The sequence below is a fragment of the Cavia porcellus genome, unplaced genomic scaffold, assembly GCF_034190915.1.
Source record: "Cavia porcellus strain 051 isolate PalLab524CR breed Dunkin Hartley unplaced genomic scaffold, mCavPor4.1 scaffold_8, whole genome shotgun sequence".
Classification (NCBI taxonomy): Eukaryota; Metazoa; Chordata; class Mammalia; order Rodentia; family Caviidae; genus Cavia; species Cavia porcellus.
In genome coordinates, this window is record NW_026947491.1 from 10,748,642 (window position 1) to 10,775,135 (window position 26,494).

At 43.7% G+C, this 26,494-nt stretch overlaps 1 pseudogene; it reads right to left on the reverse strand.

Annotated features, from left to right (window-relative positions):
* Positions 1-26,494, reverse strand: part of LOC100719074 (NBAS subunit of NRZ tethering complex-like) — a 228,700-nt pseudogene that overhangs the window by 191,567 nt on the left and 10,639 nt on the right.

A 26,494-nucleotide genomic window follows, 5' to 3' on the forward strand; every position in this document is an offset into this window, starting at 1 on the left:
TGAGGTCCTGCGGGGCAGGACAGCCATGTGACATAGGACGTGGCACCACACCAAGGTAGGACCCACCTGCTCACGCTGCTCCCACGCACGCAGCTGCCTCAGGGACGGCACAGCCCAGACACTCAGCTTCCCTGAGAAGTGGACGGTGGCAAGCAGGCTCCCATCTGGAGAGAGGCTCATCTTGAAAATCCCATCCTGCATGAAAACCGCAAAGTCAGAGCACAGCTTGTGGGTAAGCAGACACCACCCCAGTTACCGCCACTCCCTGGGGTGCGGCGCCCCCACTTCACTGTGAATATGCTCTGCACACACAAACAGGGGGCCCTCCTAGAGGACTCTGCTGTCTACTTCACAGGGTCTAATCTGCACATGTACTGAACCAAAAATACCACTTTACACGAACGCTGTCACAAGTTCTCAGTGGGGCTGGTGTTCAGAAGAATGGAATTCCCTGACATCTGGGCCCACAGTAACAAGGGATGGTGAAGGGGTACAGTGTCTTTTTCAGGGTAACAAAGCTGTAACCAGAATTGACTGTCTCCTGTGAATATACTAAAAGCCAATGAACTGTACACTTTAGATGAGTGAACTGTACTCTACGCGCATATTTCCATAAAAGCTGCTCCCCAAAAAGTCATTAAGCCACGCATTTGTTTAATGGGATTTCTTATACCTTCTTCCTCCCATTAAAGCATAAGCTCAAATGTCCAAACCATCTTCTCTTAACTAAAAACACTAATTATTGGCAGCAACATTTAGAGTAGGAATTGTACCTTCTTTCAAATATCGTTATAAAATTTCTATTCGTACTTTCTTGAGAGGGTTTTTAATGTTAAATGTCAAATCCTTGTATTAGCTAAAACTACCTCACTTTCTTTAATTACCTACCATCTTCATGAAACAAAACTCAGTGAGCTCTTGTTTCCTATATCTTCTAAGTATACAACTTACGTTAAAATGAGAGTAACGAATTATACTGTATACATTCAAAACATCCTGAAATACTACATATTCTTAAACAAAGAATCTTCAGATCATTATAAGGTAATTTTATAAGTACAGCTCTTCCAACAGCCCACAAACACTTAAGGAATATCACTTTTTCACTAATAAATATCACACACACCAGGCACTGTTTCACACATTCCAGAATCTACAGTTGACACACGTAAATCCTTGCTTCGCAGAGGTCAGTGGACATTTTAGCCCATTTCAAGTTGGAAGTTTAGTTTTAAAAAAAGAAAAAGGGCTGGAGATTTAGCTCAGCAACATAAGTGTCTGCCTATCAAGCATGTGGCCGTGAGTTCGATCCCCGGTACAGGGGGTGGGGGGAGGAGGCCAGGCATGATGGTGCACAACTGAAACCCAGCACTCTGGGTGGCTGAGACAAAAGTTCACCAAGCTCCAGTCTGGCCTGCTCAACTTAACAACATCCTACCTCAAAAACAGAGCTGGGATGTAGCTCAGTGCAAAGGGTCTGGGTTCAATTCCCAGGATCACAAAAAACGAAAAGGTGCCCTTCAAATTAAGAAAAAGTTTCCACAAAAGTCTAGTTAATAACACTATAACAATAACAAAAACACTATAAAAATAAAAAGAAAAAAAGATTTTTAAAAATTTCAAGGCAGCCAGCATGGTGGCCCATTTCTGTAATTACAACACTCAGGAAGCTGAGACAGGAGGATACACAGCAAAACCCTGTCCAAAAATTTATAAAAATTTCCAAGCCACTATCTTTTACAAAGCAATATAAGTAACTCTGAGTAATACTCTTCAGAAGGTAAGACATGCCAATCAGAAGTTGAACATTTACAGCATATGAGTTTGGGGTATATTAAATTGCAATTTGAAAAGAACCAATAAACTGCTAATTATTAGTTCTATGATTATGAATATAATGAAATTGATGGATTAATACAGGTGTCACCAACATTATTCACCAAATGTTGATCATAAGATAATCACTGTCTTAACTGTTTGATTATTTTTTGTCTTTTTTGAGATGGGGTCTCGCTATGCAGTTCAGGCTGGCCTTGAGCTCACTTTGTAGCCCAGGCTGGTTTCGAACTCGCAACGATCCTCCCACCTCAGCCTCCAGAGTGCTGGGATTACAGGCATGAGCCACCACGCCCGGCTGTCTGATTTATTAAACCTCTAATACTGTCCAATCTATTAGCCTACTGTATACCTGGACAAGTGAATAGTATGAAATGAACTACATAGTAACAGCATGATTCTATGTAGAAAAGCAGGTCCCTTTTAAAAATATATTAACACTTAAGGCCACGAGTCATGGTGTGTATTTAGCACTAGCTACTTGGGAGGCTGAAGCAGGACAAACAGAGATCTGAGGCCAGCTTGCACAACTTAGCAAGACCCTGTCTCAAAAATTAAAAGTAAAAAAGACCCATAGCTGCAACTTGGTGGTACCTAGGTTTAATTACCAGTAATGCCCTCCCCTAAAAAAATAATAGTTCGGAGGAACACATTTTAAAAAAGAAACATAACTGCCACCACCTTTGAGTGGTAAGATAGTTCATTCTTCCAGAGATAAAAAGTAACTTAGAATCTTGGCTATTTTTAAGAATACATCTTGGCTTCCATTTCAGCTAGCTCGCTGAGAGCTTACACAGCAGTCAGCAGACGAGCTAGAAGAAAGTGCTAAACTGCCCCTGACTGAGGCTGCCCCTTCCTGTCTGCACCCACTGGGCCAAGCCTGTGTCCAGACGCTGCAGCACACGGGTCCTGTTCCCAGCAATGCCAGTGCCCCAACAAGACCATGAGGCTCCTGCTCATCAGATGATGTGCCCAAAGTGAGGAAGTGTTCAGAGGATCCCCAGCCCTTCTGGCGAGCACCAGCCATCTCCACAGGTAAGACTGATACAAATGAGGCAACATGCGTGACAGCACATGCTTAGGGGGAAGCACTGGGCATAGCACACTGAACGCAAAAGGTCTTCTTAAAAAGCCAAACACTCCGGCTTCTAGCCCAGTGTGCTGCGCAGGATCAAATACACGGACAGACTACTCGCTTGCCCTGCCTCTGCTCTATCATGGAGGACCCTGACAGTGTGCAAAGGAGCCAAAGCCTCCCCAAAAGGAAGGCCAGCAGTGGGCTCCCCCCGAGGGGGTGGAGAAAGCAAACTGGTGCTTTTGATACCTAGCCAATTCCTTTCTGCCAGTCCACATGCCAAACTCACAATCAACTGTTTCTTCTGAGTACCAGATGGGACATAAAGAGCCCTATGCAGCAAACCCAAATGATTCCTGTTCTGAGTATCACTGTTACTATGTTGGTCAGATAACATAAGCAGGGAACACCAAAAGCAAGTGCCAGGGGGTTCTCTACCCAGGCAAGCAGGAGTCCCAAGGACACGTGCTGTCACCATGACCTGCTTCCAGCCAGGCATTCCCTGCAGGTGAGTGCCTGTCTGCTGCACGCCAACACTCTGCAAGGTACAGCAGTGGACAGCACTTACTGCAAGGCACCCTGCAGGCTAAGCAGGGCTTGAGATCTGTGGCTGTCCACTGCAGACGCCTGAGGAGGTTCACAGCACTCACTGGCCTGTCCAGTATCAGCCTACCATAACTTGCTCAAAGTGAGGCTACTGAACAAGTGAACAGTGCCCCACGTAGAGAGCCGGCCTCTAAACCCAAGATGCTGTGGTGGGAGGACTGCTATGAGTTCAAAGCCAGCCTGAGCTGCAAAGTGAGTTCAAGACCAGCTTAAACTACAGAGCAAGACCCTGTCTCAAAACATAAAACAAAACAAGAGGAACTAACACTGAAATGCCACATTCTTGCTTGGTTATGCACAACAGCGTTCCTCTGAACACTGTTCAAGCTGAAGTGGCTTTGGGATTACTAAGGAGAATCACACAGGCAGAGAAATGGCCCACACCCCACTACAGGAGCAGGAGAGCACAGAGCCAAAGGGCAGAGGGAACCGACAAAGGCCCTGGTGGGTGAGTGATGCGCTCTGTGTATCTGCATCCGCAAGGAGAGCAACCCCAGGTTCTAACCACAGACAGCGCAACTCGCTTTCCAGACCCAGTGTGTCACCAGCCCAGCGCCAGACAGTGGAGAGCTGTCCGGAACCACTGACTGGCGGAAGTCCACAGCAGAGGCAGGCCCCGAGCTCAAGGCCTAAGTACCACGATGCATGAGAACACAGCAGCAGCAGCGCGCTCTCCACACATCTCCCTGTGGTTCAGTACAGAATATGCGGGGGTACAACTGCCAGGCCCCATGATTCTGCCCAACAAAGGAAGGGGATGTGACTCTCCTGGGTCAGTCCCTAGACCCATCACTGGAACTCAAAGGGAAGTATCCAAAACCCTGGACTGCAGGGTTCTCTTCCCCTGGAGCACCAGTGATCTCACATCTAGAGAGGATTTTTTTTTTTTTTAAAGTAAACAAAAATTTGGATAAGATGAAAACTTTGTAAGTTTTTAAGATAAAATAAAAATGGTATATGATGCCTCTACAGTTCTTTAGGCTGTATCATCCATCACCAAGAGGAATAAGTTCATTTGCTATGGTTTCTCTTTGTATTTTTTGAGTTAAGATTGATACATACTGCCAGGCGTGGTGCCACACATCTGGAACCCTGGCACTCAGGAGGCTGAGGCAGAAAGATCATTGTGAGTTCAAGGCCAGCCTGAGCTACATAAGCAAGTTCAAGGTCAGCCCATACTACTTAGCAAGATCCTGTCTCAAAAACAAAACAAAAAGACTGATTAATACATTCACAAACTTTGAGTGAACAACTCTAGGAATGCTTGCTAATGCACACACTCATACTGTGCAGTTACAAACACACTCAGCTGAAAATGCTCAGGGTTCACACAGACCTCACCCACTGTGCAGGGACTCTGCAGACAGCATCTGAGGACCCAAGGTTAGGCAGATCTGCATTACCTGTTCTTGGCCCTGGCGGCTGTGAAGCTTGACATTTAACATCCTCAGCAGTCCCAGTGTCTTGGGTACCTACAAAACACATGAACAAAGATTAATGGAAGGGTTTCTTACGTACAAAGCCATTTATCATGAAATGAAATCAGACTTTAAGTAGTTATGAAAAATCACTCGTAGAGATCAAGGATCTTGGTGATTCTCTGTTTGGTATGGAAAAAAATTCAGGTGTTACATTCTTACAAAACACATACATGATCAAAACCATCCTGTGTTAAATCTACACGTAGAAATTCTAAGACAACTGACGCAAATCAGAATCAACTGCATTCTGGGTGTGTGGCACATGCCCGTTATCCCAGACTCAGGAGGCTGAGGCAGGAGGACCACTGCAAGTTCAAGGCCAGCATAGTGAATTTAAGGCCAGACTGAACCACATAGCAAGACTCTGTCTTAAAAAAAAAAATCAACTGTGCTTCTTTCCCAACTGAGACCATTCCTGTTACCATTTTATTACCTAGCATCATCAGGGATAAATTGAGATCTAGATGGAAATTTCACTAGTTAAACACAGTAAGATGTCAAAACAAGGTAAAGTGGTAGCATCAAAAACATTAACAAATTCAGTTGAGTGAATGGCAAAGGTTTGTAATCCCAAATCTAGGGAGGCTGAGGCAGGAGAATAGTAAGTTGGAGGCCAGTCTAGGCAACTTACTGAAATCCTATCTCAAAAATAAAACATAAGAAAATGTTTAAAGTGTTAAATAGAGCTCAATTCCCAGATCTACATACACCAAAAAACATCATCAAATTTTATTTTAAATGTAGTTTTATCTGAAATTTTGATTTTAAGAATACAAATGGACAAAAATGGTTACCCTCAGATATCACCTTAGGGTTTATCGGTGATTTCACATGTATTAACTCATTTGATCCTAGCAGACAGCTTGGTACATGACTGTGCAGGAGTTCAGGCACCAGCCTTCGACAAGGCTGGACCTTTGTTTTGGCCCAGTATTGAATTCTGGCCTGGTTCCTGTCCCCACTGTACTCAGCTGTGGACACGGCAATATCATCTTTCTATCCCTAATGCCTGTAGCCTCGATTCAGTGCTGAACAAATGAACACATAAAAATACAGGAGCGGCACTGACATTAATTGAAAGTTTTGTTCAATGCAGGTATTGAATGCTGCAGTCTCTTGAACAGCCTGGCAGCCTGGGGAGAGGCCAGAATACACACACCAGCAGTGTCCTCCTGTCAATAGCTACCCCAGTTACCGCCACAGCTACAAGCCAGCATTAAGGGGTTTGATGAGAACACCACCTGCCACTGACAAAAGCAGCCAATCCTGAAACTCAAATGCCCTTATGTCTTTGCACAACAACTGATTTCAGCTGCAAGTCATTTAAAAATCACTAATGTAATTAAAATACACTTGCAGTCGATCGGACAGCAGGGCACTCATTTCCAGTTCAGTATTTTTCGTACTTGCTTTCTCAGTGCACAGGCGATCCCGCTCTGTGGGACTCCAGTCCCACACCAGGGTCTGGGAGACAAGGACCGTGCACACTGCAGCAGCCTGCAGCACTCCAGCGCAGCCAGGACACAGCCCCGGAGAGAGGCCCCAGGCGAGCAGCCCCCAGGATGCCCTGGCCCAGAGCACTCAGTCACAGCGCTCAATGGCACAGCGCTAAGGGACGTGCACCTCGCCTCCTCTGCATCTCCAGGTCTCCTCCTTTTTACTCAATGTATAATTTTGACAACTTTTACAGCTACAGAAATGTAAAAATTATCACATAATAAACTGTCAGCAAATCTTTCACCAGGGGTAACTGGTTGTTTATATTTCGCCACATTATTTTATCACTAATACGCTGTTTCTGCTGTGTTGTGCTGTAAGGTTTGCCTTGGTTTGGTTTCAGACCAGATCTTCCAACCTAAGTTGCCTAGGCTGGCAGGAAATTCACATTTTCCTGCCTTAGCCTCCTTATGGCTGGGGATTAAAGGGGTGCACCAACATACCCAGATTCTTTTTTTTTAAGAGATTAAGACAAAACAGGGAATAACAAAGCAAATCAGAACAGAACAATGTAAGCAACACAGTATTTCACCACAAGACAACCCATAATTAACAGTGACTACTATAATGTCTCTTTCTTTGAAATAGTTGAGCATAACTTCATATATAATAGCATCAAACATAACAAACTAGCATAAAACCATTAAAGAGAATGAAAGTATTACAGAGCATTCAGAACCAAATAACAGAAAACGAACAATGACTACTATATTATCTCATTTTTCACAGAAAATTTGTTTATACTATCACACATAATAAAATCCAGTAAGATACAATATGATAGAACCAATAGAAACAGAAGAACAAAGGCATGGTAGGACTTCAGAGTAAGATGATATTAAATCAGCACTGGCTATTATAATGTCGTTTTCTTCATAATAACAGTTCATATTATCACAGATAATAAAATCAAACAAACCAGGATAAACTCATTCCAACTAAAGAATGCAATTATTATAAGGCTTCAAAGCAATATAATGGGTAATCATGATTACCATAAACTCTTATGTACTCTTACCATTTGTTACACTAGGGAGACTATACGGTATTTATACATGTGAGTATCATTTATTTCACTTATGAGTGTGGTCTCAAGTTGTGCCCATTTATTTATAAATATCTCAATATGATCATTCTTTATAGCTGAGTAGTACTCCATTATATAAAAATACCACAACTTTTTTATCCATTCCTCAGTTGATGGACACTTAGGTTGTTTCCAAGATCTGGCTATTATAAATTGTGCTGCTATAAACATGGGCTCATATATATCACTGTGGTATGATGTTTTTAATTCTTCTGGGAATATGCCTAGAAGTGGAATAGCTGGATTGAACGGGACTTTCAATCCCAGCTTTTTAAGGAATCTCCAGACTGACCTCCACAGTGGCTGCACCAGTCTACACTCCCACCAACAGTGCAAGAGAGTTCCTTTTTCCCACAGCCTCTCCAGCATTTGTTGTTGGTAGTTTTCTTGATCCTGGTCATTCTTTCTGGAGTAAGATGGAATCTCAGTTTAGTTTTAATTTGCATTTCTCTAATGACTAATGATGAACATTTTTTCATGTATTTATTTGCCATTTGTATTTCTTCATTTGAGAACTGTGTATTCATCTCAGATGCCCATTTTTGGATTGGTTCCTTGAATTTCAGGGGTCTGATTTTTTTAAATTTTTTATGTTTTAGACAGAAGTCCTTTGTCTGAGGGACAGTTCATTAAGATTTTTTTCCCAGTTTGTGGGTTTTCTTTTCACTAGGCTGGCGATTTCTTTTGACATGCAGAAACTTTTTAATAAGATGCAATCCCAGTTATTGATTCTGAGAAGTATTTCCCATGTGGTTTGACTCCTATTCATGAATTCTCTAACCTACCCCTATATCTTCAAGATTTTTATCTACTTTGTCTTCCAACAGATTTAGTGTTTCTGTCTTTATATTCAGATCTTTGATCCATTTAGATTTTATTTTAGTATATGGTCATAGCCATGGGTCTAGTTTTAGTTTTTGGCATATGGAGAGCCAGTTTTCCCAGCACCATTTATTAAAGAGGCTGTCGTTCTTCCAGTGAGTATGTTTGGCCCCTTTATCAAAGATAAGGTGGTTGAGTGTGTTTGTAGTTGTATCTTCTAATCTATTCCATTGATCTTCAGATCTGTTTTGATTCCAGTACTATGTTGATTTTATTACAATAGCTTTGTAGGTATAACTTCAAGTCAGGGATTGTGATGCTTCCTGCCTTGCCTTTGCTGCTTAGAATTGCTTTTGCTATTCTAGGTCTCTTCTGGTTCCAGATGAATTTTAGGAGTGATTTCTCTAGATCTATGAGGTTTGTTGATGGTATTTTCATTGCATACCCAGATTCTTAAGTGTTTTAAAAACCTGTATTTTGATTAAACCATTGGAAATAACCTGCAGGCATCATATTTGCTTTAAGTAAGATTTGAGGGAGAAAAAGTCTTCTAACATTTTCCAAGATTTGCCTTGATTTGTGCCATATAAAACTACAATCTGTATATGAATTAAGCCAGAAAGATAAACACGGCTCAGACATCCCTATAAACAGGAAACAGTGTGCCCAGCATGTACAAGTAACTCCTACCTTAACCTTATTTTCTTCGTGACAATGGCATAATCGTTGTAGCACAAATCAGACCTGGACACAGCTTTGCAGGAAGGGAAGAGTTAACAGGAAGTGGGAGAGTCAGTCCAGCTCATCTCCCGCCTCCGCTTACCCTGAGCTCTCAGCTGTCAGCTCCTGTCTGAAAGCCAGTGATGACAACCCTCACACTGTCCTCCAGCCCACCTTCTGAGAGAATCAAAGGTGGCAGAGTAGATAGGTGGGGAAAAAACAGAAAAGCCCCGCACTGCATAAGCTGAGCTACAAACAAATGGATGTAAGATCTGGTACCATATAAGACACTAAGTCAATCTCATTTGGGGAAAAAAAAGATAGCTTTGGCGGGTGAAATCACATAGATTCCAGCATATGCCAGATGCTAAAAAATAATAATGGAGGACTACTTTAACTGCTGGAGATTTCTTTTCAGAGGCACATCTGCATTACTTCCTTGTCAATACCAAACCATTTATTCTTTCAGGACATTATTTTTAAATCAATCTATTTAAATCTATCAATCTAAGAAAAATAACATGGCAAACACACTACTGAAGCAAATGGCCTAACTCATTTATTTGTATTGTGCTTCAGCTTAATTTTCTGCTTCTTCCCTCACTTGAGAGACATCTAACTGCCCACCACAGCACTGCTGCCTATCACAGGCACCATGCCAAGCATGAGGCGTGTGATTCTGATCAAGCGCCTGCTTTTGTGTCACTTATACAGGGTGGTGACGTGTAAGCCAAGTAGTGCCCACCAACACTTCGTTTTTATCACTTCTCTGGGCACTGAAGAACTACTCTGAGACCCTTTGAGACTAGGAACAGCCACATGCTTAGCTTTAAACACTGAGAGGTGCTACTGCTTCCACTTTTTCCTCCTTTCCTCCCTTCTAAAGTCATAAACTGAGGCAGAGGAGCCTCCAAAGGGCACTCTCTTTAAATCCTATGATCATCAATTAGAACAAGGGACCAAGGACAGACAGTATCAACAGCAGGCTTTGCCACAAATAAGGTTATCAATTTTTATGTGGCAAGTGGCAGAACTATTAGGGCTTTTCACTGATTGCTTATGAGACTGTCTGGATTAGCACAGTGTGCAGGGGCCAAGCACACACTAACACTATTGCAGTCTAAAAGAAGCTGTGTGAGTTAGCTTTCCCTTGCCATGACAAACACCTGAGACAAAGGCTTAAAGGAGGAAAAGCTTCCCTGGCTTACGGACTCAGAGGGTTCAGTCAGTGACATGCAATCCCATTGCTTCCAGGTCTGTGGTGAAGTAATAACAACATGTCAGGCATGTGGCCAGGGAAAGCTGTCTCTTTAAGGTGTGGGAGACCAGATTGGAAGATTAAGGCCTAACAGACCTCTTCTGTGAGCCCTAGAGAGAAAGGCGGTGTAGTGCGTGCTGACACACCGGTGGCAGGGAAAGTTAGTGTCTCTGAGATCGTTTTGCTTACTAAAAGATGTACCATGAATGGTAGAAGATGGATGAATCCTGGTTGACTCTTACTGCCTGTGCCCATTCTGAGTGAATAGAGCCAAGGTACGCCAGTTGTTCGGGACTCTCTGTCAAGGGAGACAAGAGCACCCTAAGCACACATTTTAAACTAATTCTGTGTCTGTGTTTCATCTTCATCCCCCCTGGTCATATACAAGTTCCCTAGGTTGGCCTACACTAAGGCAATTAAGAAGCAGAGATCAAGAGAGTGCCAAAGACAAGTTGAGGCCTTCAAAAACAGGCACCTAGAGGCCTTCTTCCCTCAATGAGGCCCTACTTCCCAGCAGTCCATTCAGCTATGAACTCATCTGCTATGAATTCACCAAACTGCCATGGAGATTAGCTGTCACAGTGCATCATAGCATGATACGGTCCCCAAACACCCATGTGTTAGAGACACGGTCACCAGCCTGTGGTGCTGCTAGGAGGTGGGGGAGCCATTAGGAGGTGAGGGTCTAGTGGAAGAAGTCACACCACTGAGCACCATGCCTTTGAAGGGGCCCTGAGGACCTCATCATCTCCTTCCCTCTCCACCCGCCTTACAGGAACCACACTAAGTGCTACACTTGTACTATGAGGGACTACACCTCAACAGGACCAAGCTACCATGGACTGAACCTCTGAGACTGCAAGCCACAATGAACCCTTATACCTTAGGAAGTGTTTGTTTTGGGAATCTTGTCATAGCCACAGAAAGCTGGCTAACATTGGTGTGAGAGAGAGACCCAATAAAAAATTATAGAAAGAATCAATGAATGCACAGGTGAAGAGTTGAGAAAGACTGAACACTACAGGAAGAAGTGCACTATGGTGCTTATGAACAAGGGCTGCAAGCTCCAGTGGTGTGGTGAGTGGGCCCAGGACAGCTTCTCCAGAGCCCACTCAGCTTCTCCATGAGGAGACTAGGGCTGGAAACAGCATTAGCGAAATGGGCCAGTCCATGAGCGAGCTAAGAACAGCTGCTCAAACACAAAGGGCCTCATAGATGCTGATACCTAAATAAGCAAATCCAGGTCATTTTTTTAATATCTGAAAATACTGTTCAATTCAACATACATTATTAAATTTGATATTTGAAAGAAGTATTATAGTTGCACCAGAATTAATTAGTCTTCCTCGCTGAAGACAAAATTATTTCTTCCTCTAAGTCTTACAGACAATGTATTTGTTTAAAGCCAATTAGGACAGTAAAATGCTGTGGCAAGCACTTACCACTGTGACCCTGTCTCCACCGCTGGCGACCTGCATGTAATATGGTGACCCTGAGAGGACTCTCCACACAGACAGGCCGCAGCTGGCTGCCTTCCAGATGCCTGGCTCTGAGGCTTCACAGCCACCCACAAGCAGAAGTCTGCAAGCAAGAAAATAAAGGATGCAGATTGTAAATAGGAACAAGATAAAAGCAGTGAAACATCACATCATGGAAAGCCACCTGCATGAGAAAATTTACATTAAAATGACTACATATTAAACCTAGAAGGTCAGCATTTTAAGCAAAACCACCAAGAGAAATCAAACGGCTTTCAAATGGGAACCACAGCCTCACCTGGGCAGAGGCAGCGCTTAAATATTCAGTGGTACACTCAGAGACATGGGGAACGTCTGAAGCTTGGCCACCGCATGCTGCAGACACCAGTGAGCATCTGTGCAGCCTCACTAGGCATACGCACATCATCTGCACCTGATGCACACAGGCACCACACAGCACGTCACAAAGAAACGACAAGCTGAACACGGAGGCACACACCTGTGACCCCAGAACTCTGGGAAGCTGAGGCAGGAGGCACAAGTTCAAACCCAAATCGGGTAATTGAATGACTTAAGACCCTGTCTCAAAACAAAAAATAAAAATAAGATGGGGGTGTATTGCAATGTGGAGGCCCTGGCTTTGATTTTTCTTTCTTTTTTATGAAAAAAATAAAACAAATTTTCATAGCCAAATAACAAAAATAGCAGTTATTATACTGTGCACCGGTATCTTCAAAGAATACTATATTCTCTTCGATCTAAAATGCTCAAAACCAGATAAAAACCCTTGGAGATTAAGCTGTCCTGTACATTACTGAGCACAGACATGTCTCAGCCACGAAAGGCCAAGCAGGGCACGCCTGCCAAGACGCACAGGTGCACAGAGGTGAAGGAAGCGGTCCTTGGTCTTGGCCTGACGATGAAGGGGCTCAGTCTCCCAGCTCTGACAGCTGGAAGAGTGGAAAGCTGCAAGCAGGCACAGACGTTGGACGATAAAAATAAACTAAGTGATAGAGAAAGTGTGTACCCACATGCATGCATGCGAGGAAAGAATTAAACAAGCCCGAATAAAGGCAGAGACCAAAGAACAGGAGACAGTAACCCAGACATGGGAAAAAACCCAGTAGAGGCAGACACAAGGCCCTAAGTATCACGGTATAAGACGCTGAGGACACTGAGGCTGGGAGCCATGCTTTAAAAGAATTCAAAAGCAACACAGAAGAGTTAGCAAAAAGGTTCTTTGATCAAACACTGGTTGGAAGAATCTGCCCTCTAGTGGCTTAGAACTCGTTCAAGCCCACGTACAGCATAGGAAGTTTTAGAACAAGAACTTCTAGGCGCTCTGTCCAAGGTCTGGTGTCCCCAAGGCACACAACAGGAAGGGAAGGAGGGGAAGGGCAGGCTCTATGTGCCACAATTCTACAACATGGAAAGGGCAGGGGTCAGACAGTGGAACAGCACCTGAACTAGCACAGCTGCGGCCTGGGCTTGGAAAGATTTGACAGGACCAGGCCCATAAAGTTAAGGCTCCACACACATGATCAAACCGTCAGAGCTACAAGCAGTTCCTCCCTTCGGAAACCTGAAACATCACCTATCTGATGCATTACATCTTACCCACTAGTTCAGTGTCTTCATTAAAGTTTGCTTATGTTTACCAACTAGATGAAGAACTAAGCAGAAATACATATAGCCAAGACAAAGTTAGCCTTTGTCAAACAGCAGGGATGCAGCAGAATCCCGGAGGGCCCGGAACACACACACACTGGGACACCTTCCAGACCTGGGGTCCAGGAGGCAGAGGCATGGGGAGCCCAATCTCCAACTCCCCACGCCTCCGGCAATCTCCATGCTGCTGGTCAAGGATCCACTTCACCCTATGTTTAAAGGAACCACCTGGAGTCTGGAAGACACAGCTCATTATCAGTCACATTGTGACTAAGCACTAGACTGAGTAGTTGACATGTGCTGAAGGATGATCACAGAAATCAATTAGGTTTTTGAAAGGCTGCTTATTAAAAACAAAACAGGAAATTTTTCCTCTTCTGCTCACTCAGTTTGATAATGAAATCGTTCTCCTAGCAACCTTATGAATAGATATAGAATTGCTTAAAACTGCATGGCATCTGGTTCTAAATTCCTTAGGACGTAATTCAGAATTCAGAATCAAATATGGGAACATGTGTAACATTTAATCCTTCTGGCTTTGTACCCCCCAAGCAAAACTGGACACACAGATGTTGGCTGGCACAGAACAGTCCAGCTAACAATTTCTTAAAAAGGATAGCTCATAATATTTTGACCCTGGTGGGCCACAGAATCTACTTCATAACACCTCCTTTACGGGACAGAAGGAAACACCACATCAGGGTGTCAAAAGAAACTCTATGGATACCTGAACACAATTTTCATGAGTCACCAAGGAACCTGCTTTGAGTATTTTTCAACTACCTAAAAAATGTCAACTGTATTCCTAGAAATGGGGCAGAGCCAGGTCACAGGCTGCGGTGTACCAAGCCCTCGTCCAGGTCACAGTCCCTCCACCCCAAGAACGGAGGACGGGAGCAGCCCTGATAGTCGCACCACCCTAGGAAAGTCTCCTAGCCCGGAGCTCTGCCCCACACACAGCAGCAGCAGCAGGGAAGTAGGACACTGCATCCTGATGACCAGTACTCAGCACATGCAGATTCAGTAATCTGCACCGACATTTTCTCTAACGTCACTAACTTCCACTGAAGTCAATGCAGCATCCATCTCAGGAGTGTTTACACTTACTCAGATGTGAGGTTCGGTGCTAGCAGTGCAGGAAAGACAGCATGAAGGAACCAAGCTTCCCCCCTCATGGAGTTCACACTCTCAGGAGTTAACAAGACTCACATTTCACCTAAGAAACATCTGAAAATGACCTACTTTAGCTCTTGTGTTTACACGATGTTCCACCTGAGCCTTAAACACCAATTCCTCCAAAATCAGGCTCCCGCTCCTTTGCTGAGCAACACACTGAGTGCCAGGCCCTGTCTTGCTGCGGAAAGTGGAGCTGTGGACAACACAGACCCTGGTCCTGGACCTCCATTCACCTTCTCTCTCACAGGCTTGACACACTGCCAGAAGCCCAAGGAGCTGCAACCACCATTTGCTGGAGGAAACCAACACTTGTTCTATCAAACCACGCAAGCTCTACAGCGTGTTCATGGAGTATACTGCGACAACACATCATGCCACGGTCAGTCTAGAGAATTTCCAGCAAGTCTAGCTACTTTTAAATATCCCGTAACTGTCAGATATAAGGTGCTGCCTGAACAAATCTGTCCTACCCACCCCTCGCTGAGCAAAAGGCTCTCCCTCCCCCGCCCACTGCCCTCCCCTCCCTACTCCCTTCCTCCTCAGCACACAAAGCTGTAATGGATCGGTCCGACCCAACAGGGCCGAGCAGACAGTTTTACTTTAGTGGACATTCCAGCCAGGGGACAGCAACAGGAAGCACAAATGAAACTGTGTCTGCTCCACGGGCCATAGCCTTCTACTCATAAGAGGATCCAGGATCCAAAGCTATGGGGATTCCAAGCATGAGCCGGGAGCCAGGGTGCTGCCTGTGACTGGCCCACCTCTGGACTAAAACAGGGGGACCATAACAGGCACTGCCCAAATACTGAGTCCCATCTTCAAAGCCCTTCCTCTCCCTTACTGGCTGACCTTCAATGAAGCTTTCTGCAGAAACTGATGCCATAATATGAGTTTCTGTGCGCACAGGCAGCAGGCCTCAGTCTGATACCATGAAGACATTTCAAGAAATACATGAATTTAAATATGCCTGCAGTTAGTTACATAAGACGAATGTCAGCAAGCGGCAGCCACCACACACACACACACACACACACACACACACCCCAAATCCACCAGCACCTATGTTTTGTAAATAAAGCTTTATTGGAACCCAACCAGGTTTGCTCATTTCCATGCCGTCTCTGGTGGTTCACACTACTATGGCAGAGCTATGGTTACTGCACATGGGCTCTTCCACAATGCAAAGGAGCAGAGGGATTTTTCTCCACCAGAGCCTGGGTGTGATTCTCCAGAAAACCAACAACAGCAAAGGAAAGACAGAAGGAAGAGGAGGGGAGGCAGGGGAGGCAGGGGAGGCAGGAGAATGGAGGGGGGGGCAGATAAGAGGAGGCAGGGCCGAGGGATGAGATGGCTCCAGGGCTTCCATGAGGCTGTGACTCAGGATATGGAAAAAATCAGGATACCCACCCAGCTTAGTCCACAGCTTCTCAGTTAATTCTTGCTTCCTGTCACCCAGTTTATCAACTCAATTTCTCTTCCTCAGCAGTGCTCTCTGTATTAAGACAAAAAAACGCATCACACAAAACCCTGAGTTCGTGTTCCCTATTTAACCAAGCTCTAGCCTGGCTGATTTATTTCACATCTGTAAAATTCTTATAGATGATAAATAGCACACCCCCACACTACTATTTGCAAAAATAAGCTGGAAATAAATAAAAACAGGACGAAAATAATACCTTCTTTCTTTTAAAAAAGACCACATAATGGAAAACATAAACAACCTAGCAAAAACGTCATCCACAATAGAATATTTATACACATTCTCTGTTTTATAGTAATTTTCACACAGAAACATTAATGTCATCTATCTCCACACTGACTGCTATCAAGTTATAAATGATTGCAGAACCAAAAAGAGAACCTCCTTTTTGATTAAAGAATATATTCAACTTTCTAAGATGTTTATTTAAATAGAGGCTGTCCCCGCCCACTAAATTAAACTTCCCTCGGGTGGTTACATTTTGAACCCAAAACTAAGAAGCCAGCACATAGATAGTAATAAATCTGCTGTGAGCTATTACAAGGTCAGATAGCAGAACACTGATGAATAAGAAAGTCTAGTGAGAAGGGGACAAACACCAGAGAAACAAAACTGGGCTTTACATCAGAAGAACATTAGAATTCTCAGGAGCAACACTAGAAGCTAGAAAAAATACCTTCGAAATTCTAAAAGAAAATTATTTCCAGCCTACAACTCTGTTGAACCCAATCATCAATTAAACATAAAGACAGAACAAGCCATTTTCAGACATGCAAGTCTTTGATATACCACATGTTGTTTCTGGGAAGATACAGAAGGCTGTGAGTGGCCAAAACAGTGAAATAAACTAAGAAAAACAGAAAGTGAGAGAGCACAAGGGACCTAGGAAACAAGAATGCAGCCAGACAACACATGAATGCAATTCCCAGGGTGTGGCAGAGACTCCAGGACAACAGCTATCAGCCATTGTAAATTTACACTGCAGCACACTGGGAAGTTCCGGGACAGACCTCTCCACAGAGAGAAAACCTGCACGACACAAATATATATGATGGACTGAAGAGAGACTTATACCACCAGTGAGGTGGATTTAGGGGTAAATCTATAACAGGTACATCATAAAACTCAGCAGTTTAAAACAAAGAAAAAGGAGAAAGGAAGTCTGAAAATGTACCTCAGCGTGCAGCCCTCTCTTCACACAAGAGAGGTCCTCAGTGTGACCCCAGCATGGGGCGGCGGGGGGATGAACTACAGGAGAATAAACACAAGTGAGAACAGGGGCTCTGTGGGCTGCAAAACCACGCAGAAATCAGTGCTCACCACTGCTCACGGGCCTGCCAATCACACCTCCATCGGCGTCACACACCCTGGCCCCAAGGGCTCCTGCACTGCGTTCTCACAGCGCTGCTCCTGGAACATGCCCTCCTCGGGGGTGGGCTCAGATGGCCCTGTACATGAAACCCTCTTTTCTTACACAGCTCCCACAGGTTTTCAAATCACTGAAAACAGCTATGAGATATTCCTTTACACCTACCGACCAGCAGATGTTTAAAAGTGCCGTACATCTCACCATCAAGAGGATGAACATCATCCAGAACAACCACCGTGGGACACACCTGCCAGGACCTTGTTCCCTCCCAGAAGTCTAAAGAGTCACTTCTCCTTCCACAGCCAGCATGTGTGCTAAAGGAGTACACAATAACTTTTACCACTGTAATATTTTTATAACATAGAAGCTTTTACCACTGTGCTATTTTTATAACATAGAAGCAGCTGAAACAAATCAAGTTTTCGTTTACAGGAGAACGGCTAAATATGTTGCGTATTATTCATAAAATATCCTCAGTGGTTAAAAATGAACTAAAAAAAACTGAATGAACTACAACAACATGAATGAAAAAGCAAGTCATTCCAGTTCCAATACCTTGTTAAAAAAAAGAAAAGAAAAAGCAAGTCACACAATAAGATTTACGAGCACATGATTCCATTTCCATAAAGTCAGAACATCAAGCTAACTATAAGTGCTCAAACTCTAAAGAAAGCAAGGGGATGAAACAAAAGTCAAGATGGTCATTATCTCGGTCATTGTCTCAAGGAGACAAAATGGCATTAGCAGACAGCCCAAAGGATTTTGGAGTGTGGGGAAGAGAAGGGGGGGGGGTGGAGAGAGAGAAGGAGAGAAAGGAGTGGGAGAGAGGAAAGAGAGGGGAATCTTTCACAGTAAAAAGATTCCACAATAAAATTCTCTGATGAATAAACAGAATACGAAACTTGCATACACTTTCCACCAAGAAGAGAGTCAGTGTAAGGAGTTGCCGGCAGTCACTGATTAGTCCAAAAATCCAGAACTTAACTAGCTTAATCTGACTCAAAATTGAACACTCTTTCTAGTGACAAACCCAAAGAGCTTGGCTGACTCGTGAAATACACATATACTTAACCCTCAAAACTAAAGGGCAGATACTGCAGGCAGCAGAAAATGCCAAAAGCTTCCAGTCAAACTCACTGACAAAGGTGAGTAACAGAGGGTGGGACACCGCAGGGGAAACAGACACAGGACTTGGAGGAGCCGGACAGACAGACAGACAGACAGCAGAGCCTCAGCCTGCAAGGAAGGAAGCCTGCAAGAGGGATGCCTACTGCAGCCTCCACAAGAAGACATGGCCTTCATGGGCTCTGTGGACGAGGCTGTGAGCTCGGTGCTGTCGCACTCTTGTTACCAACGAGGAGGACGTGTTTTGGTGGCGTGAGCAAGCAGGAAAAATTCCTCAACCAAGAGGCCAGTGCCCTGGCTGGCTGGAGAAGACCAGTCAGGCAGGAAAAGGTGCATGCATGATCGGAACAGGCTGCCAAGGTCTTCTACATGACTGCGCACAGGACTATGGAATGAACAGGTCCACAGGAGAATCAGTGAGGGGAGGCTCTTCCCTCTGGACCTATGCCAAGGTTTCTGGACCCACCCGGTAATCCTCTGAGTCAGAGCACAAACAGCTGCTTACCTGTGAGCAGGGTGGTAAATCGCAGTACTGATCCCATGAGCATAATGACTACTGAAGCTGAAACTGTGACTCTCTTGGTAGCTCTGATTTGTTTCAACACTAAATTTCAGAAGGTAAGCAAGAAATAAATACCATTAAACTTCAACAGACATCATTACATACCCAATACAATATCTGTAACGTGGAAGACACATAATATCAAAGATGTAAAACAATCAGAACTCTGACAGTGTTAACATGACTGATGGATACAGCCCTGTTGGTAAAAAGTCTGGTAGTTTCTTACAAAAATAAACTGCACTGACTGTACGATTCATTGGAAGGGAAACATCAGGAGAAATGATGATATATATTCATAAATACTTTTAAAGGATAGGCATAGCTGCTGTATGACAGCAGCCCTAAGCTGGAAACCTGGACGTTTAGAAACAGAAAAATGGATAAACCAACCACTCAGCACTCATGTAGCCACACACAGATAACTACACATTTATTCACGGTATTCATAAAATACTGACCACTAGTAAGACAGGAATACACTACTGAGTGGCATAAACTATGGATGAATCTCAAATATTATGCTGATTAAAGGAAAGTTTACAAAAAGGATCCACATACATCATTCCACTATTATGAATTATGAATTATGAGACAAAACTCATCTGTGATTTTTTTCTTTTCTTTTTTTGGTACCAGGGGTCACTTATGCCACTGAGCTAAATCCCTGTCCCTCAACAGTGATTTTTAAAATAAGTTTTTTAAACAGTTACTTGTTTGGGGGTAGACGTGGAAAGGGATGCTGGGAAGGAGAAGATGGAACGTCCTAGCATGGTGGCAACGTCCAGAATCCCCACAGGGGTTTTGACTGCATAAATGTACACACTGGTACTAAGTCACAACAGGTACAACTGAGATTTGTGCATTTCACAGAATATAAATTTTACTGGAAAGAAAACTCATCAAACACTGAACCCTAATTAATGATATGCATGCTAAATCTAACTGCTGACATCTCCAGCTTACTCTGAAATACATTAAAATACAAGAAGACACAGAGATGGATAAATGGTAAAAATATGATCGATAGTACAGTAAAATCCTAATTATAGAATCCAACTGGAAATACATGAGTGTTTAAGATACAATTCTTTCAACTATCAAATTGTACTTCCAACTTTTCATAACAACATGCCAGGACATAAAGCAGCACCACTAACTGATGTGAAACAGAGAAACAACACTGCACCAAATACACTTCCCAAAGCGCCTTTTACCTGACAAGGTAACTTCTGAGTTCTCCTCGGTAATTGATGACCAAGAGTTCTGCTAACCACTGCGCACTGGCTTTGTATTCTAAAAATATCAACCCGGCGATGGCACAGCTCAAATCACCAGCAAAACTCGATGCCTTTGAGAGAAAAGAAAACTGCATTACTAAAGAGATGCTCCATAAATAACGATGCACAACTGGGGGGCATGTGAAAGCCCAGTGCCAATTGCCCGGTCTACAGCAGTCCTCCCAGCTCTGGTTTTTTTAATTACCTGTAATCTTTCATTTACTCGGGCAACACCACAATACATAACTTTGAAGTAGAGGGGTAGAGAAGCACATTTTTATTTAAACCATACATCCACTGCAACACAGACAGAACTCTCCACCCTTCCACCCTAGAGAACTCTAGAAGCAGCTTTCCAATGTCAGCATCCACTGCCAGCAGTAGTCTAAATGGAAAAGTCTTCACTTCCATTTGCCTACTCAGACGGCTGAGGACAGGGAAGCAAGAGACCTGTAGGGACGCTCACCTACCTGTCACAGCCTCTGGCCTCCAGTCACCTTGGATTCCAGAGGCAGAACCTCACAAAACTGAGGCTTCTGCAGAGGAACAGACATCTCAGAAGCCCCCGCTGCCCCTGGGACAGCCAACTCTTCCCAGGAGACACCCTACACAATGGGGACGCAGACAACAACTGGCCAGGCCCAGCCTGCCCCGCAGCCCACAGAAGCAGTCCTTCCTTTGCACGGGCCAGTCTGAGTCTTTCTCACAAGACTGCTCCTGCCGAGACCTTGGGGCTTGCGGGGCCAAGCTCATGGCGCCAGCTTCCGTCTCCAGACAGCTCCTCAGAACCTGTCCAGGAGCTGTGGGACTCCTGTAACCTAAGCCCAGTGTACTTTGCCCAGATTTCTCCATGTATATTCATTTCCTGAATGAAAACCATTCTCGGAATTCCTGGCTCTCAGTGCTAAACTTAGGAGAACACACTAAAAAGCCTGAAAACACCATGAGCTCCAGGTCCTGTAGGGGTCACTTAGACAGAGCCCATGGCAAGTACAGGCAGGCCAGGCATGCATCTGGGTCCTGGCCTTGGTTTTCTCTGTGAAGCCCCTCGGAGATGCTAAGACACAGCCAGAGTCAGAGCCACTGTTCTGCCCACCGTGGTCCTATCCACATGAATACAGATGCTAAGATGCACACGATTCCTAGAAGAGACCCAGGGAGAGGGGCTGCCACTTTGTTCCCCTCAATCTCCTTCCTAAACTTCAAAAACTGACACCAACCCACTCACATAACTGCCGTGAATATTGGGAATGTACATACAATCCTTAATAGCAGAACACAATTACAAATTATTACAACCATTCTTTTTTTTCACTTTCTCTTTCAATTTCTATTTCATTCATGTAATAAATTTGAACTCCCAGAAGTTGTCCCTGCTATGGACGTTTCATTGATGGAACTTTATAACAATATTTTGTGCTATGATAAAAACCAGGAGTGTTCTAAAATTACTTTAAAAGGCCAGATGAGGGAAGGCTGCGAGAGACAAGGGCATCCTCAGTTAACACAGGCAAAAGACAATCAGACAACAGTCAATGTCGAAACCCTGACTTAAACCCCAGCTGGCTGGCTGTCCGGATGCCAGTGCTATCCAGCCAGAAGCAAGTGTTCCTTATGACCCAGCTTCCTGTCCCAAGCCTGCTCAAGCTCACCTTATTCCACTGTTGCTCCCCACAGCTGATACAGGGAAAATGTGAATGGACCTTTCCTTCTCCAAAATTCAAAAAGCACTTGGCTTAGGCAGTGTTTTCCACCTGCTGCCAGTGTGGACCCCGCACCCCAGCATCATGGGACCTGCCCCAGGACCAGCCCTTCATTCTTCCTGTGGCCTGAAAATGGCTCAGTATACTCTCCTGTTTTGGACACGCCTCCTCATGAGGGTTGGCTGAACAGCCTCCATGGAGAATTTACTTACTACTAGGCGGTTTACATCTGCACAATGCATCACAGAATACAAAACTAAGGATTACACAGATGGAAATCCCCAGCTAGATCTGTCTCTTCCCTTCTCACATTCATTCGCTGGAGCATCCATACAGAGATATCACACATACCCCCAAACAGTCACCAGTCTGCGGCGGATCATACCGGGGCAATGACAAACAGCTCGCTTCCCATGAGGTCGAACACCCGCACAGTGCCCGTGCTCTCTGCGTAGGCCAGCAGCGTACAATCATAGCTCCACGCCACCCGTCTCCACTGGGGCTTGGGGTCTTTCGGAACTAGAAGGAAAAGAGAAGAGGTTACAAAAATCAGTAACACTTTTAGTAACTGTGGTTACAGTAAGCATAATGCACCACTTCCCAGCGCTGTCTAACGCCTCACTTAGTAGCAAAGCACAGCACAGACGTAAACCATCACACGCGCTACCCTCACCAGGAAAGACTCGGGGATAGCACACTGCAAAATGCTTACATACCAAGAAGCAGCGGAAAGAATGGGCAGAAAATAATTCCAACCCAATGAGTTCAGCCCCTCTAACACCAAAAACTGAGAAGTTCAGCTGTATCAAATGTCGATGCTAACACAGCATGAGAATAAGGGAGGACAGGCACACAGGCAGACAAATCTAGAACTGTCCTTAGACAATCACACAATCATAAGACTGCGATAATCAATACCTTCATAATCCTAATAATCCAGCTCCTCGATTCTCTCCTATTCTGAATTTTTCAGTACAACAAAAAGGCTGCTAGCTATTAGAGAAGAGAAAGAAAGGCCTGAGAAACTTTAAACCATGCTAGGTTTGACATTCTTACTGTTTATCTTCTGTGCTCCCATTTCCTGTTATTAGAAGCCCAGCACTAAAGAGACAGGTAGGAGGCCCAGTGCCCTTTCTCTACCAACTCTTCATTTACACAGTCACCAAATGTCTTTATCCTACCTTGTGGCTCACACACTGACAGAAATAAATAAATAAATTAAATAAATAAAACATGGCACAGGACATGGCACACATGACTCCTGGCTCTCCCCAAAGTCAAAATCACCACAAAAGATCAATACCTTGAATCAATTTAAGACATCAAGGCAGTAGGACAGTGCAACTAAAACCACAGAGGAGGACATCTGGAGCTGCTTCAAAAAGTTGCAGGGACAGTGAGGTGAGTGGGTTTAAAGCAGGGAGCAGTATAGGGGGAGGGGTGATCAAATGTCTTTTACTATAATAAATACTGTCTTTTTAAATGTTTACCGTATTTCTTTACAACACATCTGTAAACACAAAGAACAGAAAAACCTCAAGAGCAGCACAAAAGGCACATGGTAAAATGCAACCTGCCTCCATGAGGAGAACACCGGACATAGCAGGTCCAGCCACTCAGTGGAACAGAGGCCACACGTAACAGCCATGGCAAGACGCTGAGTGTCTTCTCTCGAAGATCTAGAACTAGACAAGGTTGCCTGCCTTTACACCTCTATTCAACACAGACCAGGCAGCGCAAGCACACAGGAGAAAGAAGCGAGGATCTCACTCAGAAAAAAGGAAGCCAAACTGCTGCTGCATACAGATGACCTTACACAGGCAAACCCCAAGATTCCACCAAGAAAACTGCCAGAATAAATTAATTCAGCAAAGTCTCAGGATACAAAATAAACACACAGAACTGGCAGCATAAGCAGGGGGCAGCTGAGCCGAAAACGACTTCTCATGGATCCAGTCCCCAGCACTACCAAAAACAAACAAAACCCAGGAGAGCCACAACGTGCCAACAGCGAATTACCAGAAACACAGAATGAGAGAGCAATCCCATTTACAATGGCTATGGAAAATAGTAATAAAAAACTTAGGAACAAATCAAAGGAAAGGTGAAAGTGCTCCAAAAAGAAAAGTATGAATTGTTCAACGTTTGTATTTTGAGACAGGGTCTCACTCTGTAGTTCACACTGGCCTCCAACTTGTGGCGAACTTCCTGCCTTGGCTTCATGAGTGCTGGGATTACAGGTATAAGCCTCCACTATAGGCTTCCCGAGTGCTGAAAACCCTGAACTCTGATGAAGGAAACTGAAGGGAAAATAGAAAATGGGAAGACATTCTATGTTCATGAATTGGAAGAGCCAAAATTGTTTAAATTACTCAAATGATTTACACTTTCAAAGCAATTCCTATCAAAATGCTAATGACATTCTTTACAAAACTAGAAAAAAAGAGGTTAAAATTTGTGTGGAATCACGTATTTAAAAATGTTGAGCAAAAGAACAAAAACATTACGTCATCTGATTTCTAAATAAACCACAAAGGCCAAGTAATAAAAACAGAATGACATTGGGATAAATATCAACACCAGAACGAAAGGAAAAGATCATGTCACAAGAAAAAACACACATCTACAATCATCTCACTGTGAACACACGTGGTAAGAGTAAGACTAGGGGAGGTTGACCTTTCCAATATATGGCGCTGGAAAAGTGGTATCTACACGCAAGGGAAAGAAACTGGACCTCTACACCTCAGCAGTTACAAACATTAACTCAAAAGAGGCTAAAGACTTAAATGTGAAATCCAACACAGTGAAACTACTACAAGGAAACAGAAGGAAGTACTTCGGGACCTTGGGCGGCGTAAGGGGGGGTGGGGACACTGAAAACACAGGAAACCAAAGTAAACAGATAAATGAGATTCCATCAAACTAAAACAGCTTCTGCCAGGCAAGGAAAACAGTCATCAGCATGAAAAGAAAACCTACACCATGACTAGAGCATGACCCAAAGTATTTACAACCAGAAGAGACCTAGAATAGCAAAGTCAGTTGGTCTAAGCAGCAAAGGCAAGGCAGGAGGCATCACAATCCCTGACTTGAAGTTATACTACAAAGCTACTGTAATAAAATCAACATGGTACTGGAATCAAAACAGATCTGAAGATCAATGGAATAGATTAGAAGATACAACTACAAACACACTCAACCACCTTATCTTTGATAAAGGGGCCAAACATACTCACTGGAAGAACGACAGCCTCTTTAATAAATGGTGCTGGGAAAACTGGCTCTCCATATGCCAAAAACTAAAACTAGACCCATGCCTATCACCATGTACTAACCTAAAATCTAAATGGATCAAAGATCTGAATATTAAAACAGAAACACTAAATCTGTTGGAAGACAAAGTAGGTAAAAATCTTGAAGACATAGGGGTAGGTAGAGAATTCATGAACAGGAATCAAACTACATGGGAAATACTTCTCAGAATCAATAACTGGGATCACATCTTATTAAAAAATTTCTGCATGTCACAAGAAATCTCTAGCATAGTGAAAAGAAAACCCACAAACTGGGGAAAATATCTTAGTGGACTGTCCCTCAGACAAAGGACTTCTAAAACATATAAAGAATTTTTAAAAATCAGACCCCCAAAATTCAAAGACTCAATCCAAAAATGGGCAGCATCTGCAATAAATATACATTTCTCAGATGAAGAAATACAAATGGCAAATAAATACATGAAAAAATGTTCATCATCATTGATCATGAGAGAAATGCAAATTAAAACAACCCTGAGATTCCATCTCACTCCAGAAAGGACGGCCAGGATCAAGAAAACTACCAACAACAAATGCTGGAGAGGCCATGGAAAAAAGGAACTCTCTTGCACTGTTGGTGGGAGTGTAGACTGGTGCAGCCACTGTGGAGGTCAGTCTGGAGATTCCTTAAAAAGCTGGGATTGGAAGTCCCATTCAACCCAGCTATTCCACTTCTAGGCATATTCCCAGAAGAATTAAAAACATCATACCACAGTGATACATGTGCACCCATGTTTATAACAGCACAGTCTGTAATAGCTAGATCTTGGAAACAACCTAAGTGTCCATCAACTGAGGAATGGATAAAAAAGTTGTGGTGTTTTTATACAATAGAGTACTACTCAGCTATAAAGAATGATCACATTTTGATTCCTGGTACTGATAAAAAGGAAAAAGACAAAAAAAAAAAAAAGAAGAATGATCACATTGACATATTTATAAATAAATGGATGC